At 40.3% G+C, this 23,338-nt stretch overlaps 1 long non-coding RNA gene and 1 other non-coding gene across 2 annotated transcripts; both read right to left on the reverse strand.

Moving 5' to 3' along the window:
• Window positions 1-357: 357 nt before the first annotated feature.
• On the reverse strand, window positions 358-19,433 carry LOC116659725. The gene is made up of 3 exons (XR_004315068.1): window positions 19,346-19,433; window positions 11,441-11,442; window positions 358-368 (listed from the first exon to the last, which is right to left on the reverse strand). It is a non-coding gene; the product is annotated as an uncharacterized LOC116659725 (long non-coding RNA).
• LOC116662890 lies at window positions 19,346-19,448 on the reverse strand. The gene has a single exon (XR_004318973.1). It is a non-coding gene; the product is annotated as a U6 spliceosomal RNA (small nuclear RNA).
• Between the last annotated feature and the right edge of the window lie 3,890 nt (window positions 19,449-23,338).

Consider the following 23,338-nt stretch of genomic DNA (forward strand, 5'->3'; position numbering starts at 1 on the left):
CCTCAGTAAATGGAGATTGAAAACACCTGTGATGTGTGTGTCTGTGAATTACTGGGCTGAGCAGGTTCAGATCAGTCAATATCAAGAGCAGAATTGGACAAAAGAGGGCAACATGGTAGGTTCTCCAGGGCGGTCTCAGGACGGACTTCTTAACCACCCGAGGTGGCCATCACAAGCGTGCTGTCTTGACCTCCAGGGAGCCCACGGCCCTGCAGTCATGGGAGCTCAGTCCAGTGGGTCTTGGTGGAGCTGCTTCAGTGACATCATGGAAGTCACCCTCATCCCCCCAAATGCTATTAAAAAAAAAAAACCCAACAGACAAAATAACAATGCAGAGGGGTCCTGGGTTTGGGTTGGGCACCTGCTACCTGCAGAGCCCCGTGTGTTCTTCTCAGAAGGGTGGACAGGTGAGGAGGGCACCGTCCCTGTCCTCACTGAGGTGGACTCTTTGTTGAGGACGCATCCCTCATGCGAGGCAGTGAATCAAAAGAGAAAGAAAAGTAGTGAGGGGATGAGTGGGGGCACCTGGAATCCTAAACTCTGGGCTTCCATCCTGGAGCCTGGCTGCTGTGTTCTCCCACATTATTTTAGGGTTTGTGAGAAGAAAAATAATTCTCCTGAGCCTTGGGACAGGGGGGACGTGGCAAGTGCTCAAGTGAGGGCACTAGACAGGAAGTGCTATCACACTGTGTCCTCAAATTCAAGATATATGGGCCCTAGAAAAAATTTTGACCCTCCTTAGACTTAAACTATTTTTATTATAAAGCTATTTAAATATAAACATGAAACACAGTATACATTTTTTAGGCTTATAACAGCATATTTATAAATTATATATGAACTAAACTATGAAACCAATAACACTCACATCTAATTTAATTTTCTTTGATGGGTGAAGTTTTCCTGAAATGAAATTACTTACAATGGATTTAAGAATAGATGTTTGGTTCCTCCTTGTCAATTTGTCTTAGGACTTTCTCCAGGATAGGCCTGCATTTGAGTGACTGTCATTGTGAACGGTCTGCTGCATGGTCGTTAAAATCAGGGATGTTAAAGCCTGAGTAGTGGCCCTTGTCCTCATCTGTAAAAATAAGGATGAAATGATACTGCTTACCTATTAGACTTTTAAGAATGAAAGGATGTGATGTATGTAACATATCAATAAACGATGTACATAAAGCACTTAGAATAGTGTCTGGTACAGAGTATTAAGTAAGTGTACTGTTAATGCCAATTATGATTTCTAAATATTCCTTTTTAATTATGATCTCATTTTATTTATTTTAATTTTTAAAAATCAAATTTTTAATTTGGAATGATTTTAGAAAAGTTGGAAAGACAAGACAGACTTTCCCATGTACCCATTACCTAGTTTCTCTTAGCGTCAACTTCTTACACTGCCATGTGTTGGAACTAAGAAACCAACATTGGTACTCTACTAATAACTGAACTCCAGGCTTTGTCTGTATGGCACCAGTTTTTACATTAATGTCCTTTTTGTTTCCAAGATTCCACATTCCATTCAGACTCCTCTTGTCTATGGCAATTTCTCAGTAGGCATTGAGTATTTTAAAAAAAAACATGATTATATGAGCTCACTTTATTTTTAAATTTTTTTCAATTTTTTAATTGAAGTATAGTCAGTTTACAATGTTTTGTCAATTTCTGGTGTACAGCATAGTGTTTCAGTCATACATGTACATACATATATTCCTTCTCATATTCTTTTTCACCATAAGTTACTACAAGATACTGAATATTGTTCCCTGTTCTATACAGAAGAAACTTGTTGTTTATCTCTTTTATATACAGTAGTCAGTATCTGCAAATCTCAAACTTCCAATTTGTACCTTCCCATCCCCTTTCCCCCTTGGTAACCATAAGTTTATTCTCTATGTCTGTGAGTCTGTTTCTGTTTTGTAAATTAAGTTCATTTGTGTCTCTTTTTAGATGTCATATGGTGTTTTTCTTTCTCTTTCTGGCTTACTTCACTTAGAATGACAATCTCCAGGTCCATCCATGTTACTGCAAATGTGGTTATTTTATTCTTTTTTGTGGCTGAGTAGTATTCCATTGCATAAATATACCACAACTTCTTTATCCAGTCATCTGTTGATGGACATTTAGGTTGCTTCCATGTCTTGGCTATTGTAAATAGTGCTGCTATGAACACTGGGGTGCATGTATCTTTTCAAATTTGAGTTCCTTCCGGATATATGTCCAGGAGTGGGATTGCTGGATCATAGGGTAAGTTTATTTTTAGTTTTTTGAGGAATCTCCATACTGTTTCCATAAATGGCTGCACCAAACTACATTCTTACCAACAGAGTAGGAGGGTTCCCTTTTCTCCAGACCCTCTCCAGCATTTATATGATCTCATTTTAAATCAATGATGCATTATGTTGATAAACCAGTGAACAAAAACAGCCCCCCTAAACATAATGATGAAAATTAAACATATCATTGAGTAATAAAAGTCTTCATTACACTTTTGCCTCTGTGCTCATTGCCCTGAATTGTCCCAGACGGTGAACCTGACTCACTTCTCTCCCCATGTGTCTCTGTTTAAACTCCTGTAAAATCTACACACAGTCTGCTGCTGGGGCCTTTGACCTTCACCTTGCACAGACGTAAACACAAAAACAGCTGCATGGCCTGGTAGCATGTGGTCCTATGTCGTCATCATCCAGATAGTGATAACAGTGCTTTTTAAAAGATGATACATATCTTAAGAACATAAAATTCTATAGAACTTAGACCCTGTTTGCAATGCATTGTCTTAAGAATTCAGGAAAAGAACAGACAATGTTGTTTGGAGAAAATAGTCAAGGCCGTTGAATTAGCTTCCAAGAGCCATCCCAGTGCCTGGGAGCAAGCTGAGCCCTTGATGAATGGTATTTTTTAATCCTCATAATGTGCCTACTGTGGGGATATCTTTACGGTGGGAAATTGAGGTTTAGAGATTAATTTGCCAAGTGCCACTGAAGGAAATGAAAGAACCATATTCTCCAGGTCGTAGCCTGCAGTGTCCCTACTCTCACCCATCATGTCTTCCCTGGGAAGGATGTGGAAGAAGGAACACTTGGTTGGGAACAGAGATGATCTTGGGTTTTTATTTAAAAATAATTTACCTTTTAAGCTTTTTTGGGGGAGTGGTAATCAGGTTTATTTGTTTATTTATTTTTTAACTGAGGTACTAGGGATTGAACCCAGGACCTTATGCCTGCTAAACACGTGCTTTAACACTGAGCATACCCTCCCCCCAATCTTAGTTTTAAAGAACAAAGCAAACCTGTTGCCTCTGCTGTTCTTGGCCTTGGCCTGCCGGCAGGTGAGGCACCATGTTACCCCACAGCACTGGGCAGAAGAAAGCAAACTCTCCAATTTTTTAAAAACACCTTTCATCCAATCCTTCCTCCTTCCTCCCCCCTCAATCCCCTCCTCTGGTAATCCCAAATCAGACCTCTTTTTCTATGAGTTTGTCTGTTTTTTGAAGTATAATTGACCTACAGCATTATGTCAGTCCCTGTTATACAACGTGGTGATTTGATATTTCTGTATATTACAAAATGATCACCACCGTCAGTTGAGTTACCATCTGTCTTCACCAAACTGATAATCACTATGCATAAAAATAGATAAAAAACAAATTTCATCCATACAGCAAAGGGAACTATATTCAATGTCTTGTAATAATCTTTAGTAAAAAAGAATATGAAAATGAATATATGTATGTATGTGCATGCCTGGGATATTTTGCTGTACACCAGAAACTGACACATTGTAACTGATGATACTTAATAAAAAAACTTTTTAAAAAAAAGGGAGAAGGTGATTATCTTAATGCTGTTATGAGTGCATCTGATACTAATTCAGGCTCAAAGAGGTTCACAGTCAGTGTTCCAGAAATACATGCTGAAAAGTGATAATGAACCTCCAGTTACAGGAAGCTGGGATCATAGCATCATTTCTCAGAATTCCTAAAACAATAAGACAAAGGCTTTTTGTGACTACGGGCTGGGAACATTTACAAAGTGATAACAGCCATTGTATTACTGCAGATCAAAGCTGTGTTAAAAACAATATGAGGCTGCTTTAAAAAGTTAAGGTTGACTTACATCCGTCTGGCTCCACTAGGGCCTCAAAAGCCGCTGTTCAGAATTTCCCACAGGTTGACTTTGCTGCTATGACTGAGAAATTGGATATTTTACTCCTCCGCCTAAACCTTTTCCAATGAATAATCTCAATTGACCTCTACTGTCTACCTCAAGGCAGGAACTCATCAGTATTAAGACAGAAATATGAGCTTTGTTCTGGTCGCCTTCTTAAAATTCTGCTGTAAGGAAGACTGTTTTTATTTTATCTTTTCTTCCCCCTGAAATCTCTTTGTTAGTTTTCCTTCCTTAGCAAGAACGTAGCTAGTCACTCTCAGGCTCTGTGACCGGCTGAAAATATACTGTTAACCTTATCGAGTTTGTCATAACTCAGAAGACTGGCAATTTCTCCTCATTCTGCTTTCTTTAACTTGAATAATCATAAGAGGATGGCTGGGAAGTGGTTTTATTTTATTGGGAAAGGGTCTGAAAAAAAATTCTGATTTCCACAAATAAAACACACATCGTGTAGCTGATGGCTGAGTATGTCTTCAGTTTATGCAAGAATGATTTTAGCTGCAGCAGGAGAACCGTCTGGCTGTGGGACACCGTAACTGCAGCGGTTCTAAGACAGTGTCGTCCTTGGATCTTAGTCCTCAAGACGGAAAGAATATCACAGAAAAGGGAAAATTAAGGAAACTGTCAAAGACAAACCCAACACCCCCAACCTCAAAATCCATGCTTTTCTTGGAGAGTTCTTTCCTGTTATCAAGAAACATAATTTGTCGGCTTTATAAATTGTTCTAGAATGAAGCTTCTGTCTTCTTTCCTGATGTTTGTTCAGCCTTGTTATTACCAATGGGGAGAGCACGCGTGAGAAAATTGGACAACCTGCCTCATTTCAAGACGTGGAGGCAAACACCCTCCACGCACTGTCAGCAGGTAAAACACAGCAGTGTATTTTTTAAAAAATGTCAAAGATCGGACTCCAGGAATGTAAGCGTGGTCTAATGTGAGAAAAACTATTAATATAGTACATCCTTTGAATACATTAAATGAGAAAAATTGTATGATTATCTTCATAGGTCAAAAATAATGTTTATACCAGGCCTCAAATTGTCAATAAAATAGATGATAAGACACTTTGTGGTAAGATGTGAGATATAAAACACAACACACACATTTTATACACACGTGCTAATCACATGTATGTGCACATAACACAGTCACATGCATGTGCACATCATATTATGCACACGACAGTCACATATATGGGCAATCAGTTATACACATCAGCCATAATGATGTTCACATCATATACACATGCCGATCACATGTATCTGTACCCTGCATTACACACACACACACTCACGTGTATGTGTACCTCCTGTTTCTCACTTTCAAGTCACACAAGCCTTATCACTGCATCAGAGCAATCACCAGTATCATGTTTGATGGTGAACCATTAGAACGGACCACTTTGATCACCGTCATTCAACATTGTTCTGGAAGTGCTACTTAATGAAATTAGATAGAAATTTTATTTTATTTATTTTTTATTTATTTTATTTTATTGAAGTATATTTGGTTTACAGTGTTGTGTAGAGACAAATTTTAAGCCAGGGTCTATACCCTGGTCAGACAAAGGCAGTTATTGTTTTCAGGTGCTACGATTATCTACCTGGAAAACCCAATAAAACCCAGTGGAAAAACTCTTGCAAACAACAAGATAACTGAATAAGCTGTCTGGTTACAAAATGAGCACACAAAAAGCAATGGGACTTCTACTCAGAAATTAGTATAAAATACTGCAGACACAGAAGAGTATGAGAAAACTGCAGAAGCACCTGTATACCCACCATCTGGCTTCACAAATGAAAAGCTGCTGATACGGTTGAAGTCCTTTGTATTCCCCCCCGAGCACATCTTTGCCTCAGAGGTAATCTGCATTGTGAATTGGATGTGTGTCATTTTCATGCAGTTCTTAATAGCAGCATAACGTCTTCTACTGCGCTTTGCAGACACTGTTTTTTACAAAAGGTTTGTGGCAACCCTGTGTCCTCAGATGATGGTTAGCATTTTTAAACAATATTTATTAATTAAGATATAGGTGTTGTTTTTTAGACATAATGCTATCACATGCTTAATAGACTACAGTATAGTATAAGCATAACTTTTATATGCACTGGGAAACCATAATATTTGTATGACTCATTTGATTGTGGTGGTCTGGAATCATATCCACAATATCTCTGAGGTAAGCCTATGCTTTTATTAAATATATATGTACTTGTAAATTCCATCACTGATGCCCATCAAAATGGCATTTTACTGTCCATTGACAAATGACTGGATAAAGAAGCTGTGGTATATTTATACAATGGAATAAAATAATGTCATTTGCAGCAGTGTGGGTGGACCTGGAGATTGTCATTCTAAGTGAAGTAAGCCAGAAAGAGAAAGAAACATGACATCACTTATATGTGGACTCTAAAAAAAAAAAAGTCTAACAAACTTATTTATAAAACAGAAACAGCCTCACAGACATAGAAAACAAACTTATGGTTACCAGGAGAGGAAGAAAGTGGAAAGTGATAAATTGAGAGTTTGAGATTTGCAGATACTAACTACTGTATATAAAATAGATAAACAACAAGTTCATACTGTATAGCACAGGGAACTATATTCAATATCTTGTAGTAACTTATGGTGAAAAAGAATATGAAAATGAATATATGTATGCTCATGTATGACTGAAGCATTGTGCTATAGACCCAAAATTGACACAACATTGTAAACGGACTATAGCTCAAAAAATGTATATAAACAAAATAATGGCATCCTACTGAAAGAGTTCTTCCTCGGCTCCCCAGTCTGGTCGGTCTCACGTTTGCGGGGCTCACCTGAGTGGGTGTGTGGGACTCCCACACACGCGTCTCACTGTTTTGTGTTCTAGCGCATGTACAGAGCTCTCCTTATCTCATCTTTTGCTGTCATGAACATTCACGTACATGATCCTTTTCACAAACGTGAGTGTTTTTCCAGACCCAGGGGATTTCTAGAGCGCATACCAGGAACTGGGTAAATCAATGTCTTCATCTTTTTTAGACAGAACCCAGTTGCACTCAATTCCTTTTTGAACCAGAAGCATATACAAGTTTTCACTGTTTTGTATACCCTTCCAAACATTTCTTTTAATCAATAAATTTTTTTCACTATATCAATGATAAGTAGAAAATATAGTGGATATAAAATATCCATTAACAATAACAGTGATAAAATTGTTAGGAATAAAATGAACATACGGGGAAGGAATTATGTGAAGAAAACTAAAACACTTGTAAACAAGAAGGCAAAGTCTTGAGTAAATAAAGAGTGATGGATACATCTTCTTTAGCTGCAAAGACCTTAAAGTGGAGAGATGAAATTTTTATCTAAATTATTCTATAAGTTCAAAACCTAAGGTCACTTCTCCCTAGGTATTTAAAAATAATATATATGAGAAAGTAGCCATGATTTGTCTTAGAAAAGAAATGTGTAAGGAGGTGAAACTAGTCCTGCCAGATTTTAAATTATTTTCTTACACATTTAAAACAGTACAGTGATTGCAGAAAAAGACTCAAGTATGTATGAAAAAATACCATCTCAGTTATTGGAGAAAAGATCTATTTTATAAATGTTGCTAGGCATTTTTGGCTAACAAACTAGAAATCAACAAATGGATCTCCACTTCACAGTTTACACGCACACTTCACCTATTGCGTTTTTTCTCAAGTCTGCATGCACTTGAGAATTACCCCCAGGACTTTGAAAAACAACAGTGCCCAGGCACATCTCAGACCATTTATATCAATGCATCGATCTAATGGAATTAGGCATCTTTTGCCATATTTCCAGTTCCACTTTAGAATCACTTTGCATTTGAACATCCCACAGTCAGTGAGAGAGACTGCCCAACAAAGTTTCCCATTTGACGGCTGATGATACTGGGGAGGGAGGCTAAGTGAGTGTCAGTGTCATTAGTGGCCATTTCATTAGCTGATTTTTATGGGTATTGTTAGTTATGGCATTTACTTTCTTTCAAAATATTTTGATTAGAAGGAATCAGGTAATAAACTTAAGAAATATATATATATATATATATATATATATATATATATATATATATATATACACACACACACACATATATGTATATACACACACACATATATATATGTAAAATCTGGAAGGCAATGTAGTACATTAATATTAGTTTTTGCTGGGAAAAGGAATAGCTGGTCATATTTTCTTTCTGCTTTTAACAGCTTTTGCCATGAGCATATATAACTTTCACTGCCAGAATAAAACCCAAATGGATCTGTTTTTGTTAAAAAAAAAAAAAGAGGATATGGAAAAATAGTACAGTGGTTCCTCAAAAAATTAAAAATAGAATTACCATACGATCCATCAATTCCACTTGTGGGTATATATTCAAAAGAATTGAAAGTAGGGTCTTAAAGAGATATTTGTCCCCCCACGTGCACAGCAGCACGATTCATATGGTCAAAAGGAGGAAGCCTCCCAAAGGTCCATCAACGGAAGGATAAATAAAATGTGGTCACTGTACGCAATGGAGTATTATTCAACTTAAAAAAAAAGTTCAGACACATGCTACCATGTGGATAAACCTTGAGAACCTTACACTCAGTGAAATAAGACAGGACAAAATACGGAATGAGTTGAGTTACGTGAGTTACCTAGAGCAGTCAAACTCACAGAAACAGAAAGTGGGATGGTGTTTGCCTGGGGCTGATGGCAGGAGGAGTGAGGAAGCCGCGTCTAATGGGCACAGAGTTTCAGCTCAGCAAGATAAGAAGTGCTGGAGAGTGCAGCACAACATGAATGCACCACACTGTGGAACTGTGCACTTAAAAATGGTCTAGATGGTAAATTTTATGTTATGTGCACTCTATCACAATTAAAAATCTAAAAAAGAAAGTAAAAAGGGGAATGCTAGCTAGCTGTGTCTCTGGGAAGTGACTGCCTGAAGGTCGAGCTGACCCTGGGACGTGGGGATCCTGCAGATGTCCTCTGAAGGTCACCTTTACCTTTGTGAATCTGTAAAATGTTAGAATTCTTTCCTCACCCTCAAAAAGAATTCAGTGAATTAAAAGGATTTTCATAACATGATTCGTAACTTGTATTTTGAGTTTAAACCAAGGGTACTTCAAGAACCTCATATGAATACATACAAGTTTTCAGATTTTGGCAAGTTCAGTGAGAAGGAAAAATGGGTTTTTGGATTCATTTTCAATGTAATCTGTTTTTCCAGTCTCTGGTGTACAGTGTGATTCATTTCAAAGGGGCTCTATTTCAGGCAATGGGGCTTTAAGAAGGACTTACACAAGATGAAGCCACTGCATCTAATTTATCATTCGGGAACCCAAACTTTGTAATTATGTGGCCAATCATTTCCAATCATGAGTCAGCTGTGAGTCTAAATAGAGGAGTTCACCCACTGCAATTATGTAAGTTCCTCTTATTGCAAAGGTTGTAATTACTTGGACAGGCCTCATCACTGGCTCCCTTTCAAGTTTCAGAGGAAACTTCTCTTTGAGATGTGCAGCCGTACCTCCAGGCTCCACAGTCAGCCTGACTCCGTCATGGGTGGACCCATCAGGACCAGAAGCATGATGGACCTTCCCACCACAACATGAGGATAAGGCTCCTCGTCATGGTACCCGGAGTGTAGACAGAATTCAGCCGCAGCTCTTTAAGAAAGGCATCCCCAAGGGGCCAGGCTCCAGTCTGGAGATTTTGGAGCTTCGTACTAGTCAGGCATAAGCAACCCACGTTTTGTAGATTACAAGTTCATGTTTGTTTGTGTTTTTTTTTTTTAAAGTCAGTTACTGAAACTTCAAAAGAAATACATGCTCTTAGTAAAAATTCAACTGCTGCAGAAGAGTCCAAAGTCAAATTAAAACTTTTCCCACCCTTCCTTCTAACTGCCCATGATGCAATCCTCACGAACAATGAGGTGTTTTTTCTCCCATATCTTTTCTTTGCTTCTGCAAGCATATATATGAGTATTCATTTTATGTTTACCTTATCATACTAAATGCAGTATTTATTCATTTGCTTTTTCATCTGACCACATCACAGGCATCGCCTGTGAACTGAATGTTTGTCTCCCAAAAACCATATGTTGAAGCCCTAATCACCACTGGGATGGTATTTGGAGATGAGGCCCATTAGAGGTAATTGGGTTTAGATAAGTTCTTGAGGGTGGGGCCCCAGCAATGGGACCAGTGCACTTACAGGGAGATGAAGGGACAAGAGCTTTCTCTTACCAGCACGTGAGGTCACAGAAGGCAGCCGTGTGTGCACCCGGAGGAGGGCCCTCACCATGGACCTGACCATGCTGGCCCCCGATCTCGGACTTCCAGCCTCTACAACTCCAGGCAATAAATGTCTAAGCCACTCAGTCTATGGTAATGTGCTGTAGCAGTCAGAACCACGACAGCATCCTTTGAGTGTAATATATTTAGTTGATCTCATTCTTAAAAGATGAACAGTAGCCCCTGGCAGGGAGGTTCCACGGTGCATTGAGTCATTCGGGTTTTGAAGGATTTGTTGGCAGTTTGCCATTTCAGACAACGCTACAACAATGACCTTTTGCCCCCGACACACTCCAAAATTTCCTTGACTAAAAGAAACTTAACTGTTAAACTACCAGAACTCTCAATTGGAGTTTAGAGAAATAAAGAAAAATGATGGCGTGGCCCGTACTGACAGTGACGATGAGGATGGTGCTAACACTGACCCTGACCTACATCTGGGACGCACTGCTGTGGCCGTTCAGTTATTCATGGCGGTGTTCATTCTGACTGCTCAGTGTCTGTGCTAATCTGGTTGTAAAATATTTGTAATATCACCCCTGAAAATATATCTTCCATTTATTTTAATTGAGCACAGTGGTCTCATTTGAGGCTAATAAATTCCAGATGGAAGGCACTGTTATCACCTTCATTTTACGGATAAGGAAACTGAGGCTCAGAGATTGAGTCACTTGCCCAAGTAAGCCACGGGGCAGCCCAGGCTGGTTGACCACATGCCATTGTTCGGTACAGCAGAGGATATGTTTAGTAGTTAGAAAAACTGCACAGGGAAAATTGACTTGGAGAACAAGTTTAAATTCTGACAATAAGCCAGGGGACAGGGAGGACATCTCGGGCAGGGACTAGACCAAGCCTCTGTGCTGAGAACGAGAAAGTGCTGTCTAGCTGGTTTCCTTCTCTGAGAAGACAAGTGTGGAGGACTTTGGGACTCTGGTCCAAACCTGCTTCCCTGAACCTATTTCTCACCACTGTACTCAGCCCCACTGGACTGTAGCATCCACTGCTCCACATACACGCTTTAAACTGTCGACTGAAATAAAATCACATAATGTGAAAGTTGTGAGTTAGGTTTTATTTGGGGCAAAATGAGGACTATGGACCAGGAGACAGCATCTCAGATTGCTCTGAGGAACTGCTCCAAAGAGGTAGGGGGGAAGGTCAGTATACACATGATTTTAGCGAATGGGGGTTACATGCAGTCAAGCACACATTTAAGCAGAGGCTTGCTGCTAGTCACAAGGAGCAGGTGTCCCCATGAAGGATTTTAGTGCTTTTCTACGTATGAGGAGACGCAAGAATTTGGGCTCATAAAATCTTCTCCTGAAAACATCTATCTGAAGGCCTGTTCTGCCAGTTTTTCCCAGAGCACAGAGCACCTCCTTCCTGACCTCCACCCTGAACGCCTTTCAGGCGGGGTTGCAGGTCAGTGGCTCGTGATTTAATCCTTATAGAGGTAGATGGCAAGTACCAACGTGATTGAATCCCTGAGGAGGGAAATGGCAAGCGCCAGTTTTTAGTTGGCAACACTTACTATTGTTGGCCACACTGGCCCTTTTTGTAAATGTTTGTCTGCCTACCTTTTAGTCACCTTTCAAAGCATATTCAAAACACGGTACCCTGCACAGCGCTCAGAGCATCCTCAGAGCCTGGACCAGGCTCTTCCTCTTGATGCCCTTTTGGTCTGAAGTTTGTCCCTCTCCTAAAGCACTGATCATTTTGATCTTAAATGACAGTTATCTGTGTCCATGTGTTGGAGCAGGCTAGATAGCTAGATATGAGCAGACAAAGGATGGGCACGGGCTAAATGGCAGGAAACCACACATCTTGTAAACAACAGAGGTCTTTGGGGAGAAAAAGAGAAGCCAGGAACCTCTGGGCTGATAAGAAGTCACACATTTTGGGGAGACAAGTGCCCTGGAGGCAGACGAAGGTGGGAAAGGGCAGGACTCGCCAGGGTCTGAATGTGACCTCTTGCTCGTTGTGCCCTCATCACCATAAAGTTTGCCTGGCAGGTTCGAAGTACCATCATGCACCGAGGCCAGAACACTTCCAATCCAGACTGAAAAAGACAAAACTCCCTTCTCCCCTTGGGAAGGTGGAGTTGGGATGAAAATCAGGGAATATGACCCCAAGCTCTTCCCTCCCCAATGACTATCCCACCCATTCATTTTCAAACCCTCTGTAACCAGCTTGTCAAAAGAGACTCAGGGCAGCCGCTCGCCTGAGTCGGCCTGCGCCCCCGTTAAGGGCGTGCTATCCAGCCCTTAAAAAATCCCCACTTCACACGCTTCACCTCTGTGTCCTGTCTCTGAATTCCTTCTGTGATGAAACAACCCAATTGCCGGCAGTGCACGTTTTAAGGCACTTACTCTGTTGTGAGCTCCTGTCTTGTTCCTCTTTGTTTCACTCATAGAACGTTAGCCCTCACACACACTGCACGTTCACAGCGATGACTGGTCTAAGTATTTCTGAGTAAAGGAAAGTAAGTCTGAAAGGAAATCTCAGACATAAAATGAAGGGGTAGACCCCCCCATCTTTGGACTTAGGCAAACTCCCAGTTACTGGGAGTTACTGTTGCTTTTTAATCAAAGGTAATAAATGCAACTGTCAGTGACGTAATTATTCTGACAGTGGTGCACAAGGTGAATTAAAAAAAAAAATTCTATTGCCTACATGGAGTTGAGCAATGGGATTAGAGAAGAATCATTGTATTGGAAAGTATTTAGAATATATACGGTTTAGAGAAAGTGACAAGGAGGACTGGGCAAGGGGACTGCCTTCAAGGCAGGAGGCTGAGACCCAGCAGCGGGTTGGAAAGAAGAGAGAAGAGGTGATGACGACTTAAAGTCAGAGTATAGGAAATTGGGATGAAGAAAAGAGGGAGATGGAGAATTTCCCAATTTCCATGCTTTACAAACTACACCGCTAACCCTTGGTGTTGTGTGGAGACATGTGACACATTTTTCTGGGGAGTTTATTTTGAGCAAAGTTTAGGAAAAATACATTTTTATTCTATTAAAGTCATACATACCTTAGGAGCATGAAATGTTAATATAAAATGCTAGGCTACAAAAAAAGAATACTAGATTAGAAAAAATTCAGAGTTGGGCCATTTTATGTTCCAAACTCAGACACCAGGGATTACAAGTTCACTGTTTTCTGCAGTGAGGGTGTTGGGGGGGGCAGCATTTGAAGATGCCACACTGACCTTGAGTCAAGGCTGAGACATCCAGGGGGAGATGCCCAGAGCACAGGGGAAATGGGGAAGCAGGAAAAGGCCAGTGGAGGCCCTTTTCCAAGAAAGGTGTGTTATTTTGATAAATAAACATATATTTAGTCTTTGTCCCGGTCCCTGGCACAGAGCTCCTAAAACTCTTGGAATTTCCTAAGCTGTGAGAGCTATCAAGGTGTCTTCTGTTATGTTAATGAGGCGACAATGGAGAAGCCCCTGGGTAACCTAATGATGGCTGGTTGCCAGTAGACAACCAGTCCTGTGGCTGGAGGGTTGGAACTTTCAGTCCACTTTTGACCTCTGGGGGGAGAAGAGGAGGTAGAGATTAAGCTCAATTACCAATGGCCCATGATTTAAGCCCTCACGCCTGTGTAATGAAACCACCATAATCCCCAAAAGGACAGGATTTAGAGAGCTTTCAGGTAGGTGAACGAGTGGAGGTGCTGGGAGATCGGTGCCTGGAGAGAGCTTGAAAACGCTGCACCAGCCCCCATCTCAGACATCCATTCCATCTGGCTGTCCCTAAGTTCCTTTTACACCCAACCAGTGATCTAGTAAATCAGATATTCTCTGAGTTCTATGAGCTACTCTAGCAAATTACTCAAACCCAAGGAGGGGAGGTAGGAAACTCTGAACTATGGCTAGTTGATCAGAAGTGCAGGCGACAACCTGGACTTGAGATTGGCATCTCACGTCGGGGAGGGGACAGTCTTGTAGACCTGAGCTCTCCACCTCTGGGATTTGATGCTGTCTCTAGGTAGATAGTGTCAGAATTGAGTTCATTGTTTGGTGGGGTTGGAAAAAACACTGGAGTGGGTCCAAAAAAACTCTCCCTAATAAAGTCCTCGCATGTTACGCCTGCCCTGGCATCAGCTGCTCAGAGGAACTGAGTGTACATTTCCTTTATTGAATTCCCCAAAGTCTTGTCTTAGCCAGAATGAGCAGGTCCAATTCCTTCTACAACTCCTCATATTAACTCCTCACATATCAGTCATTCAACAAATACATAATCGCCAACGTACCAGGCATGGCTGGATTAGCTTGGTTTTTCCCTGAATGCCACCTGTCTCGACTCCATTGCTCCTAAAAGGTCCACCTAAAAGCGAACCCAGTCCTCAAGTACAGTCAGGCAGGTCGTGTCAGGAAAGAACGCTCACCCTCCTTGTTCAGGACGGATGACTTCCCTTCGGGCATAGTAACGCTGTGTGTGCTCACAGGGGGCTGCCTCTTACTGTGATTTCACTGTTGACTTGAAATCTTGGGTTTTTTCTTTCCCACTTACTCCTGCGGATTCATGTCTTCTTATCCTGCATTTGAGCAATTGCTCTTTTGGAAAGATGGGGCTCATATTTATTCACAGGACAGCCCGTAGGTTAGCCCAGCCTGTGGTCTTATCTGGATGCGGTCCCCTTGGTCCTGACTTGGATATTAAGCTACTGGCTCACACCCACGGGTTGATGAGCAGGCTTTGTACTTCTGCATCCCTGGGCAGGCCTAGTGAAAAGCGGCTGGTAAACTGAGCGGGAAGCACAGTAGAGTCTATCTCTTAATTTTGATTTTTCTATAGGAAACTTGTTTTTCTGTTCATTGCGCCAGCGGCAGTGGGAATGGTTAGACGTCCTGCTGGCAAGAAGTGTTGGGTGAGCTCGCTGTGAATTTTTATGAAGACAATGACGTTTTTAGAAGGCTGCAGATGAAACACTGGAGAAATGTGTTCTTTCGCAGATGACTGAGTCTGGCCATGCTTGTGTGTTTTTTTAAATTCAATACAAGTTTCACAAGATCATGGGTTCAGTCCCCAATACCTCCACTAAATTAAATAAATAAATAAATAAATAAATAAATAAATAAACAAACAAACAAACAAACAAACAAACCAATAAATCAATAAATCTATCTATCTAATTATCTTCCCCTCAAAAAATTCAATACAAATTTAAAATTTTTTTAAATTGAATTATAGCCAGTTAACAATGTGTCAATTTCTGGTTACAGCATAATGTCCCAGTCATGCATTTACATACATATGTTCGTTTTCATATTTTAAAAGTTCAATTTTTTAATATCTGAATTAAAAATTCTAATCCATTGCCAAAGAGGAAAAAGTTCCCTTACGTTCAGGAAAAGCTAAATAAAGACCTTTGATGTAGTTATAAGACAGGAGGGAAGCAGGCAGGGCACAGCCACTAAAAGAATGACACGGCAATGAGCACCGAGATGGCGAAAGACCCAACTCCCAATGGACCTTGAGCTTCAATATTCACTCATTGAAATACAATAGCTGCTAAATGCTCCTCCCACAGGTACCTGGGCAGTTTTAAGGCTGACCATTAAAGGTCAAAGGGTGGGCATGGCCCATTTTCTGGGAATCCCACCGCCTTCCCCAAAGTGGTTGGAGTCATCTTCCCACTTACTAGCACAAGAAGTTACCAAGCCCATAAAACCTAGCAACACCGCGCCCGTGGCCACTGTCCCTTCCGAGTGAGACGGACCGCACGCTATGGAGAGTGTGTCCACTTTTACTTTGAACTGAACACCCAACCCCCGCACCTCCTGGCCTTTCTCTTGCCTTCTGGAGCAGCCTGCACTCTGTGTATGGAGTATGGATCTCTCTGAATAAATCTACCTTTACTCAACTGTGGCTCGTTCTTAAATTCTTTCCTACATGAAGCCAAGGACCCACACTTGGCAGAACATGTCCTGGGGACATGGCTATCCTCTCGCCTGCATTTTTTCCTGTATTGGTTATTAACTCATAGGTCTGCTCTATCTCTGACCTTTAGCAGGATGTTAGTAAATAGCAACAACAAGCCATCAGACGATTCTGCCTTATTATGTGGGAGACTGGCACAGCAGAGAGGGCATGGGGAACATGTGATATCAAGCAGCCACGTGATCCTGGACAAGCCTCCCTGGGCCTCAGTTTCTCCAGTGGCTCCTTTGTCTATTTCATAGGGTTGTGGTAAGAATTAAATAACATATTGGATGTAAAAGTACTTTACAAACTGCAACCAGCCATTCAAATGTCAAGGGTTATTTAGAAACTCGAGGAACACCTAACTTATTCAGAGTCCCCACTCCCTCACCCTTAATTGACACCTGGGGTTACAAAAGAGCGTCTTAAATGGGTGGCATGTTCAGCTCAGGTAACAGAGAAGAAGAAAAGAAGAAAATTCCAATTGGAGACAAAGAAGTGATTGGCAATGGGAAAGAAAAAGTGACAAGAATGAACAATCAGAAGCTCTTGGCTTCACCATCTTATGTGTCAGGGATCTGAACGCTGGAAAGTCTCTTTGAAGGTGTTTCGCTGAGACAAAGAGGAAGAGCGTTGGTAGTAGGGACAATGGCCAGACTTGATGTTTCTCTTCCTGATGTTCAAATAAACTGCTGCTTTCTGTTCCCCTTGAACTTGGTTGGTTTATTCTCCCCAAAGCTCACTAATTTAAATTGCTTACTCATTACTTATCCCTGAAACACCTACACGAAACTTTAACAGCTGAAGTGCCTGCAAAGAAAAGGTTCCGGATAAAAGGGGACAAGGCACAGGGTGCACGTAAACAAAGAGATGAAGCTGACACGTAGAGAAGGATCAGGGCCATACGAGCCATTTGCCCATGGGCCTCTGGCACCCATTGCTCTGCATGAAATGATTATCTGTCCCCAGGCCTGTACTCTCCCACTAGAGAGACCCCGAGAGTCTGGGAGGAGACCACAGGAAAAGCATATATTCAATTCAAACGGTGAAAGCTGTAATTTAAGTGTGTCTCTCCCCTTTCTCTAACTTCAGGGAGGATGGAAGAAAAGTGGGACAGGATGAGTAATAAATACACTTGCAAAGCAAACGCCTTCATCACAACACATATCATATTTTGACAAGTTTTACAGGCTCCGAGCTACGGAATGGCGTAAAGGTCTCATTTGTCATTCTGTTGACTTTAATTAGGCTCACAAGTTTGACAATTTATTGCTATTAACGGTATTATTTTTTAAAGCCGCTATTCTTAACAGTTAAGTTCCTCCGAACTCACCCAGCTCAACTTCACACATTTTGAGAGAAGATACAAGCACATATTTTTGTGACAGTTTCAAGCACCAAGTCATCAGAGTGGCCATAATAAGATAGCGTAGAGCAATATCATATAAAAGGTTCTTTATAAAATGGCTCATTCATAAATTCATAAAACATTTGAAAATGAGCCGAAAGGTTTCAGACTATGGAGACAGTTTTTCGAGCTCATTTTCAAGTGGAAATCTCCTTCTTCATGCTTTTGTTTGTTTTTTTCTGGGAGTTCTTTCTCATCTTCTTAATGTTTACACATGGATGCTTTTTGGATACGTGGACTTAATACACGATCACTTAACACCCACCGTGTTTTCCCAACTGGGGCCACTAAGCGTGTTCAACTGCCGTGAAACAAGACTAGAGTGCCTTGTCACCAACATTGTCTGTTCATGCTGAGCCCGATGGTGTGCAATTCTAATTTAAAAAGGGATTCAGAATGGGACATGAATAATATCATTAGGAGGGGAATCCAGAGCATAAAATTTCTTCAGATCATATGAAAAAGAATTCAGCTTTACCATGTTCTGCTTTCAGGTATCGTGACAGTAGAGCTGACACAGGCAGTAGAAAGAAAATTTAATACGTGTTTCCTATTGAAGAAATAATCTGATTATTAACAAAGGTGACAGGTCGCTGAGAGTAAAGTGAGTCTACTTTCCTATGTTTGTAGATGTCTGATGGATTCGGAGATGCTGGAAAGGCTGAACTTCCTTCTCCTCTACTGTATTTCTTATCATGTTGCTAATGCACTGCTTTCTAGGGTACCAGTTGAGACTTACTGGTCTCTCTTACTCTGAACAGTGTCTGTCTTTATACCCTTTTGTGGAATAAGAGGGATACACAAGCAAAACATCTGTGGTTTGTTCTGGGAGCTCAGGAGATAGAGAGGTCTGTGCCCCTCTGAGCATGAATGAAGGAACAGCCAGAATCTTGGAAGAGACTGAACTTAGGAGGCACCATGTCATGGGATTGACTGTATTTTTGCCAATTCAAAGATCTTGTTTGGGGAAACCGTTCAGAGAAAGAGAATTTCTGCACAGGTTTTGTTTTTTTCTTGTTAGATGAGACCTGTAGGGAATAAACAACAAGGATTCAAATAAATCTTTAGCTGAAGTAGTCAGTTGCCAACATGATGAGATTGGAGGCATTTTTCGGATCCCAGGTCTCCTGTCTGACTCACCACAGAGCTTGCAATCATCTTCGTTCTCCCTCTCTTGGCATAAGTAGTGATTAGCAATCCTGCTTCTACATTGGAGTCATGTGGAGAGAAATTTTGAAAATACTGTTATCTCGGTTCCACCCTGGACTTATACAATCAGACCTCTATAGAAGAGGGTATAGACATTTTTTTAATTTAAATTTTTAATTGAAGTATAGTCAGTTACAATGTGTCAATTTCTGGGGTACAGCATAATGCCCCAGTCATACATATACATATATATATACATATTCATTTTCATATTCTTTTTCACTAAAGGTTATTACAAGATACTGAATACAGCTCCCTGTGCTATAAAGAAGAAATTTTTTAAAATCTATTTTTATATATAGTAGTTAATATCTGCAAATCTTGAACAAAAATATGGAACGTTTCACGAATTTGCGTGTCATCCTCGCTCAGGGGCCATGCTCATCTTCTCTGTGTCGTTCCAATTTTAGTACGTGTACTGCGAAAGCAAGCATGACATTTGATACTTTTTTTAGAGTACTTTAGGTGATTCTAATGTGCAGACAGATCTGAGAACTATTAGGTTATTTGCTTAATCTCTTTTGTTAAACAGAACCATCGTCTGGCAGAGGAAACACACGATGTCACACTAAGTCATCAAAATCATTTGCACCTTTGCTGGAAGCTTCCAGCAGGAGATGAGCCTGGGGCTGGGACAGGAGGTTGAGGTTGATGAAAAGTGAACAGGAAAGTGAGCAGAGGAAGATGCCAGTGATTCTGGGATGTCAGAGGGGCTAGAACATCAAGGTGAAGATCAGAGCTGACGATGAAGCAGATTTGAAATGAGAGGGAGAGAAGGCCCGTGGAGACATAATTCATTTATTGCACACTTTTGCCAGGGCCAGCTAATTACTGGAACAGGAAATGGGGTTGGGGAATGAAGAAAGGAAGATTAATCTAGTACTTCCTGGTTCAGAGGTCAGATGATGCAGTTCATTGCGGAGGCTGAAAAAGCCATGGGCAATTAGTCTCAAAATTTGTTTGCCTGTGGTTATACCACCTAGAGAAAACCACCCAGGATCTTTTTTTATTTTCAAGGGAATGAGCAGTCATCATTAGTGTACTATAGTCCAGTAGTAAAAAAGAAATTTTCTTTTTGCTTAAAGTAAGGCTCTTTTTAAAAAATGCTTTTTGGAGTATGGTCCTCAATTTTACAGTTCTGTGTAGCTAAACCATTCTAGGAGTCATTCAGTGCAGGTTGGCAATTTATTTCACAAAATACAACAGCGCTCAATTGTAATGCCAAGTTGAAATGAAGGGTTCTGTGGACCCTGCTAACAGCTAAAAATCACGAAGTGCAGTCATAAGCAGCATGGAGCCAAAAGCTAAAATATAAAGAGTCCTGTTCTCCTGATGAGGAATTTCAGAAAATTAGGACTGTGTATTTCAATAATGTGCTTGATTGCAGATAAATTTTTTATAATGTCAACTCAACGAGTTCTAGGTTTCATCTGTTTATATTTCTCCAAAATATAGAGTAGGTCATTGAAAGTAGTGATTTAAAAGTGCATCTTTTAAAAATTAGCATCTCTGAAATCAGGATATGTCTTAAAATAAACAGGGTCTTATATTAGAAGAAATAGGGTTGCCCTGCTGGGCTTTACCAATCTCCCCTTTGCTCCATGTGCAGGACCCATTATTTCCAAATGCTGTGACATATCCTTTTCATTGACTTCTGGTGGTAGCATTTCTTGGACGCAAGGATGCTGGACCCTGATTCTTCAGAGGATAACAGCTGCCCTGGGTCCTGTGCTCTTGACCTTTGCCTTGATACACCTGCCATTCCTTGGTCATCACGGCACGTGCGTGAAGAGTAGCCCTGGACTGAAGATGTCCCCAGGTCATGGCAGGGAGAGACCAGGTGACTCTCATGGAAGTGCTCTTCAAAGAATGCAGCTGACCTCCTTTTTATGTTTCAGAAACACTTTACTCTGCCTCAGTTTAAAAGTTAAGAATTCTGTTAATGTTGAGGACACAAGATATAAAAGGCTTTCCTAGGAAATTTCCCTCTGTGGCCATCAGCTTCTGTTTGGTCACTATGATGGGACCATTTCTCTTGTTAAGACAGTCTGCCCATTATTTGATAGATAGCAAGTTCTCCCCAAGAAAGCATACATATTATTTAGCTTAAAAGGAGCTTATGTGTTCCCAAGGTTATCGGCTTCCTGGGGGCCATCTTCCTTGCAATTATCAAATGCCCAGAATTCAGGATTTCATGCTGCATGACTGTGGGAGTCCTGTCCCTCCCTTAAATATTGTGGAGGAACCCTGGGAGAGCTCGCTTCCTTTTTGTTTCACTTCTTACTTCCTAGTCCACATGCTTCTAACCGCATCCCTTATTTTCCATGTGCTGTCTTGGTGCTCCTCTCCAGGCTGGTGTAGCTCTCTCAGATTCACTCCATCTCACATTTGAACACTGATCCTTCCCTAATCCCCCCGGCAGGGCACCACTGGGGCAGTGGTGTTTAAAAAACCTCACTGAAGCTTTACGGGTGATATAAAGGGATTAGCATTCAGGAAGGACAACTTAAAATTGGATGCCAAGCCTTGTTACTCCTATAGTCCATCAGGCCCCTACAGGCTGTCTCCCTCTTTCTCTCCGTGGGCTGCCATTTTGCAAGGCCCAGTTCTCCTGCTTAAAGTCCTGTTCATCATTTCCTCTTCTCCCTGAGTCCCCAGGGCCACAGCTACCCCCACTCCCTTCTTCCCCCTACTTTCATCATAAAAGTATCTCAAAGATGTTTACAATGAAGTTAGCGTTTCACGTAAATAAGCAGAAAAGGTTATCATCTTTGTTTGAAGGATTGCATCCCAAAGTTCAAGGCTAGCACAAGGATGACAAATAGGTACTTGCCTTAAAATTATTCAAAGAAGTCAAAAAGGAAGCTTTTCCCAAGAACAAATTCTATCTTTACCTTTACAAGCAGAGGAAGCACATTTCTGGCATTGTAACCAAATACCAATTTGTTCCCAGTTCAGATTGTCAAAGGTTCAGAAACACTGGGGTCTGGTATGGGGCTTACCAACTGCAGGCTCTGTGTACTTTAATATTATGTTAATATTATCAATATAATTATTATGTAATTATATTACTATATCATGTTAACATATTAGTATTTCATTAAATTAATGTGACTATATTTACTATTAGATTAAAATTAAAGAGACCTCTTATTTTGACTTGAAATAGTCTTCCCATTATTTGCCACATTTTAATTCTAGGTTTGCTTTATGAAATTAGGATTAGAACAAGTCAATCCATTTTCTACATTAAAATATGATGAGGAGACTCTTGTCTCTTCAAGTCTTTTCAAGAAATTTAACCTAATGCTGTCACACAGGGCTTTGAGCTATTTGACACTTCGGTCACTAATCAAGAAAATGGAAACAGTTCAAATTAGGATTTGGGAATAATCAGAATCTTAGAAGCGAGGTCGTCTGAGGCCAGTTTATTGATATTCCTTTCACAATGTCCTTGAAAATGTAGAACTTTTTGTTAAAAAAAAAAATTAAAGATCTATTTCGTGAAGAATTCTACTGCAGTCTCATAAAGCTCGTACCACAACCTTTATCCTTTAACTTTGATAAAGGAAAAAAAGGAGATGCCTAAACTATAGCTTAGTAAAAGTTATTATAGTGCTTTCACATGATTTTGAACTATCTGAAATTTGTAAGATGTAAATAAAAGACTTTATGACTTTTCCTAGCTTGACAAAGACTACAGGTCCATAGGCTTAGGTAAATACACAATAAAGAGGGATGCCTATGGATCATTTATACATGTGCTTAATTTTTTAAACTGTGGGGTTTTCTATTTATTTTTTGTTTAGTGATTTTTAGCTAAAATTGACCATATATATCTTGTAAGTTTGATGTTTTGAATTTTGTTGAGATGTTCTTTATAATACAGCATATGGGCATTTTTGGTAAATATTTCTCATGTGTTTACCACAAAGTTACGAGTAATGTAAGATAGTGTAGTGTAGTGTTGTTTATATGACAATTACTTCGTATTTGTTAATCATGTTGTTCCTATCTCTGTATCCTTTTGTCCCCTCATGTGTGTTATCAGTACCTAAGAGAAGTTGTTAAAAATCTCTATGATTGCACATTTGTTCATTTTTCCTTTTAGTTTTGTCAATTTTTGCTTTATATATTTTGAAGCTATGTTATCAGGTGCATACTATTTGTTTTATCTTCCTGGTGAATTGATCTCTTTTTTCATAAAAATGCCTCTTTTTATCTCTAGTAGCATCTTATTTTAAAAAACTACTTTAGTACTAATATACCAACAACAGCTTTTGGAGTGGGGGTCAATATTTATATGGTCTGTTTTTTTCT

The sequence above is a fragment of the Camelus ferus genome, chromosome 3, assembly GCF_009834535.1.
Source record: "Camelus ferus isolate YT-003-E chromosome 3, BCGSAC_Cfer_1.0, whole genome shotgun sequence".
Lineage (NCBI taxonomy): Eukaryota > Metazoa > Chordata > Mammalia > Artiodactyla > Camelidae > Camelus > Camelus ferus.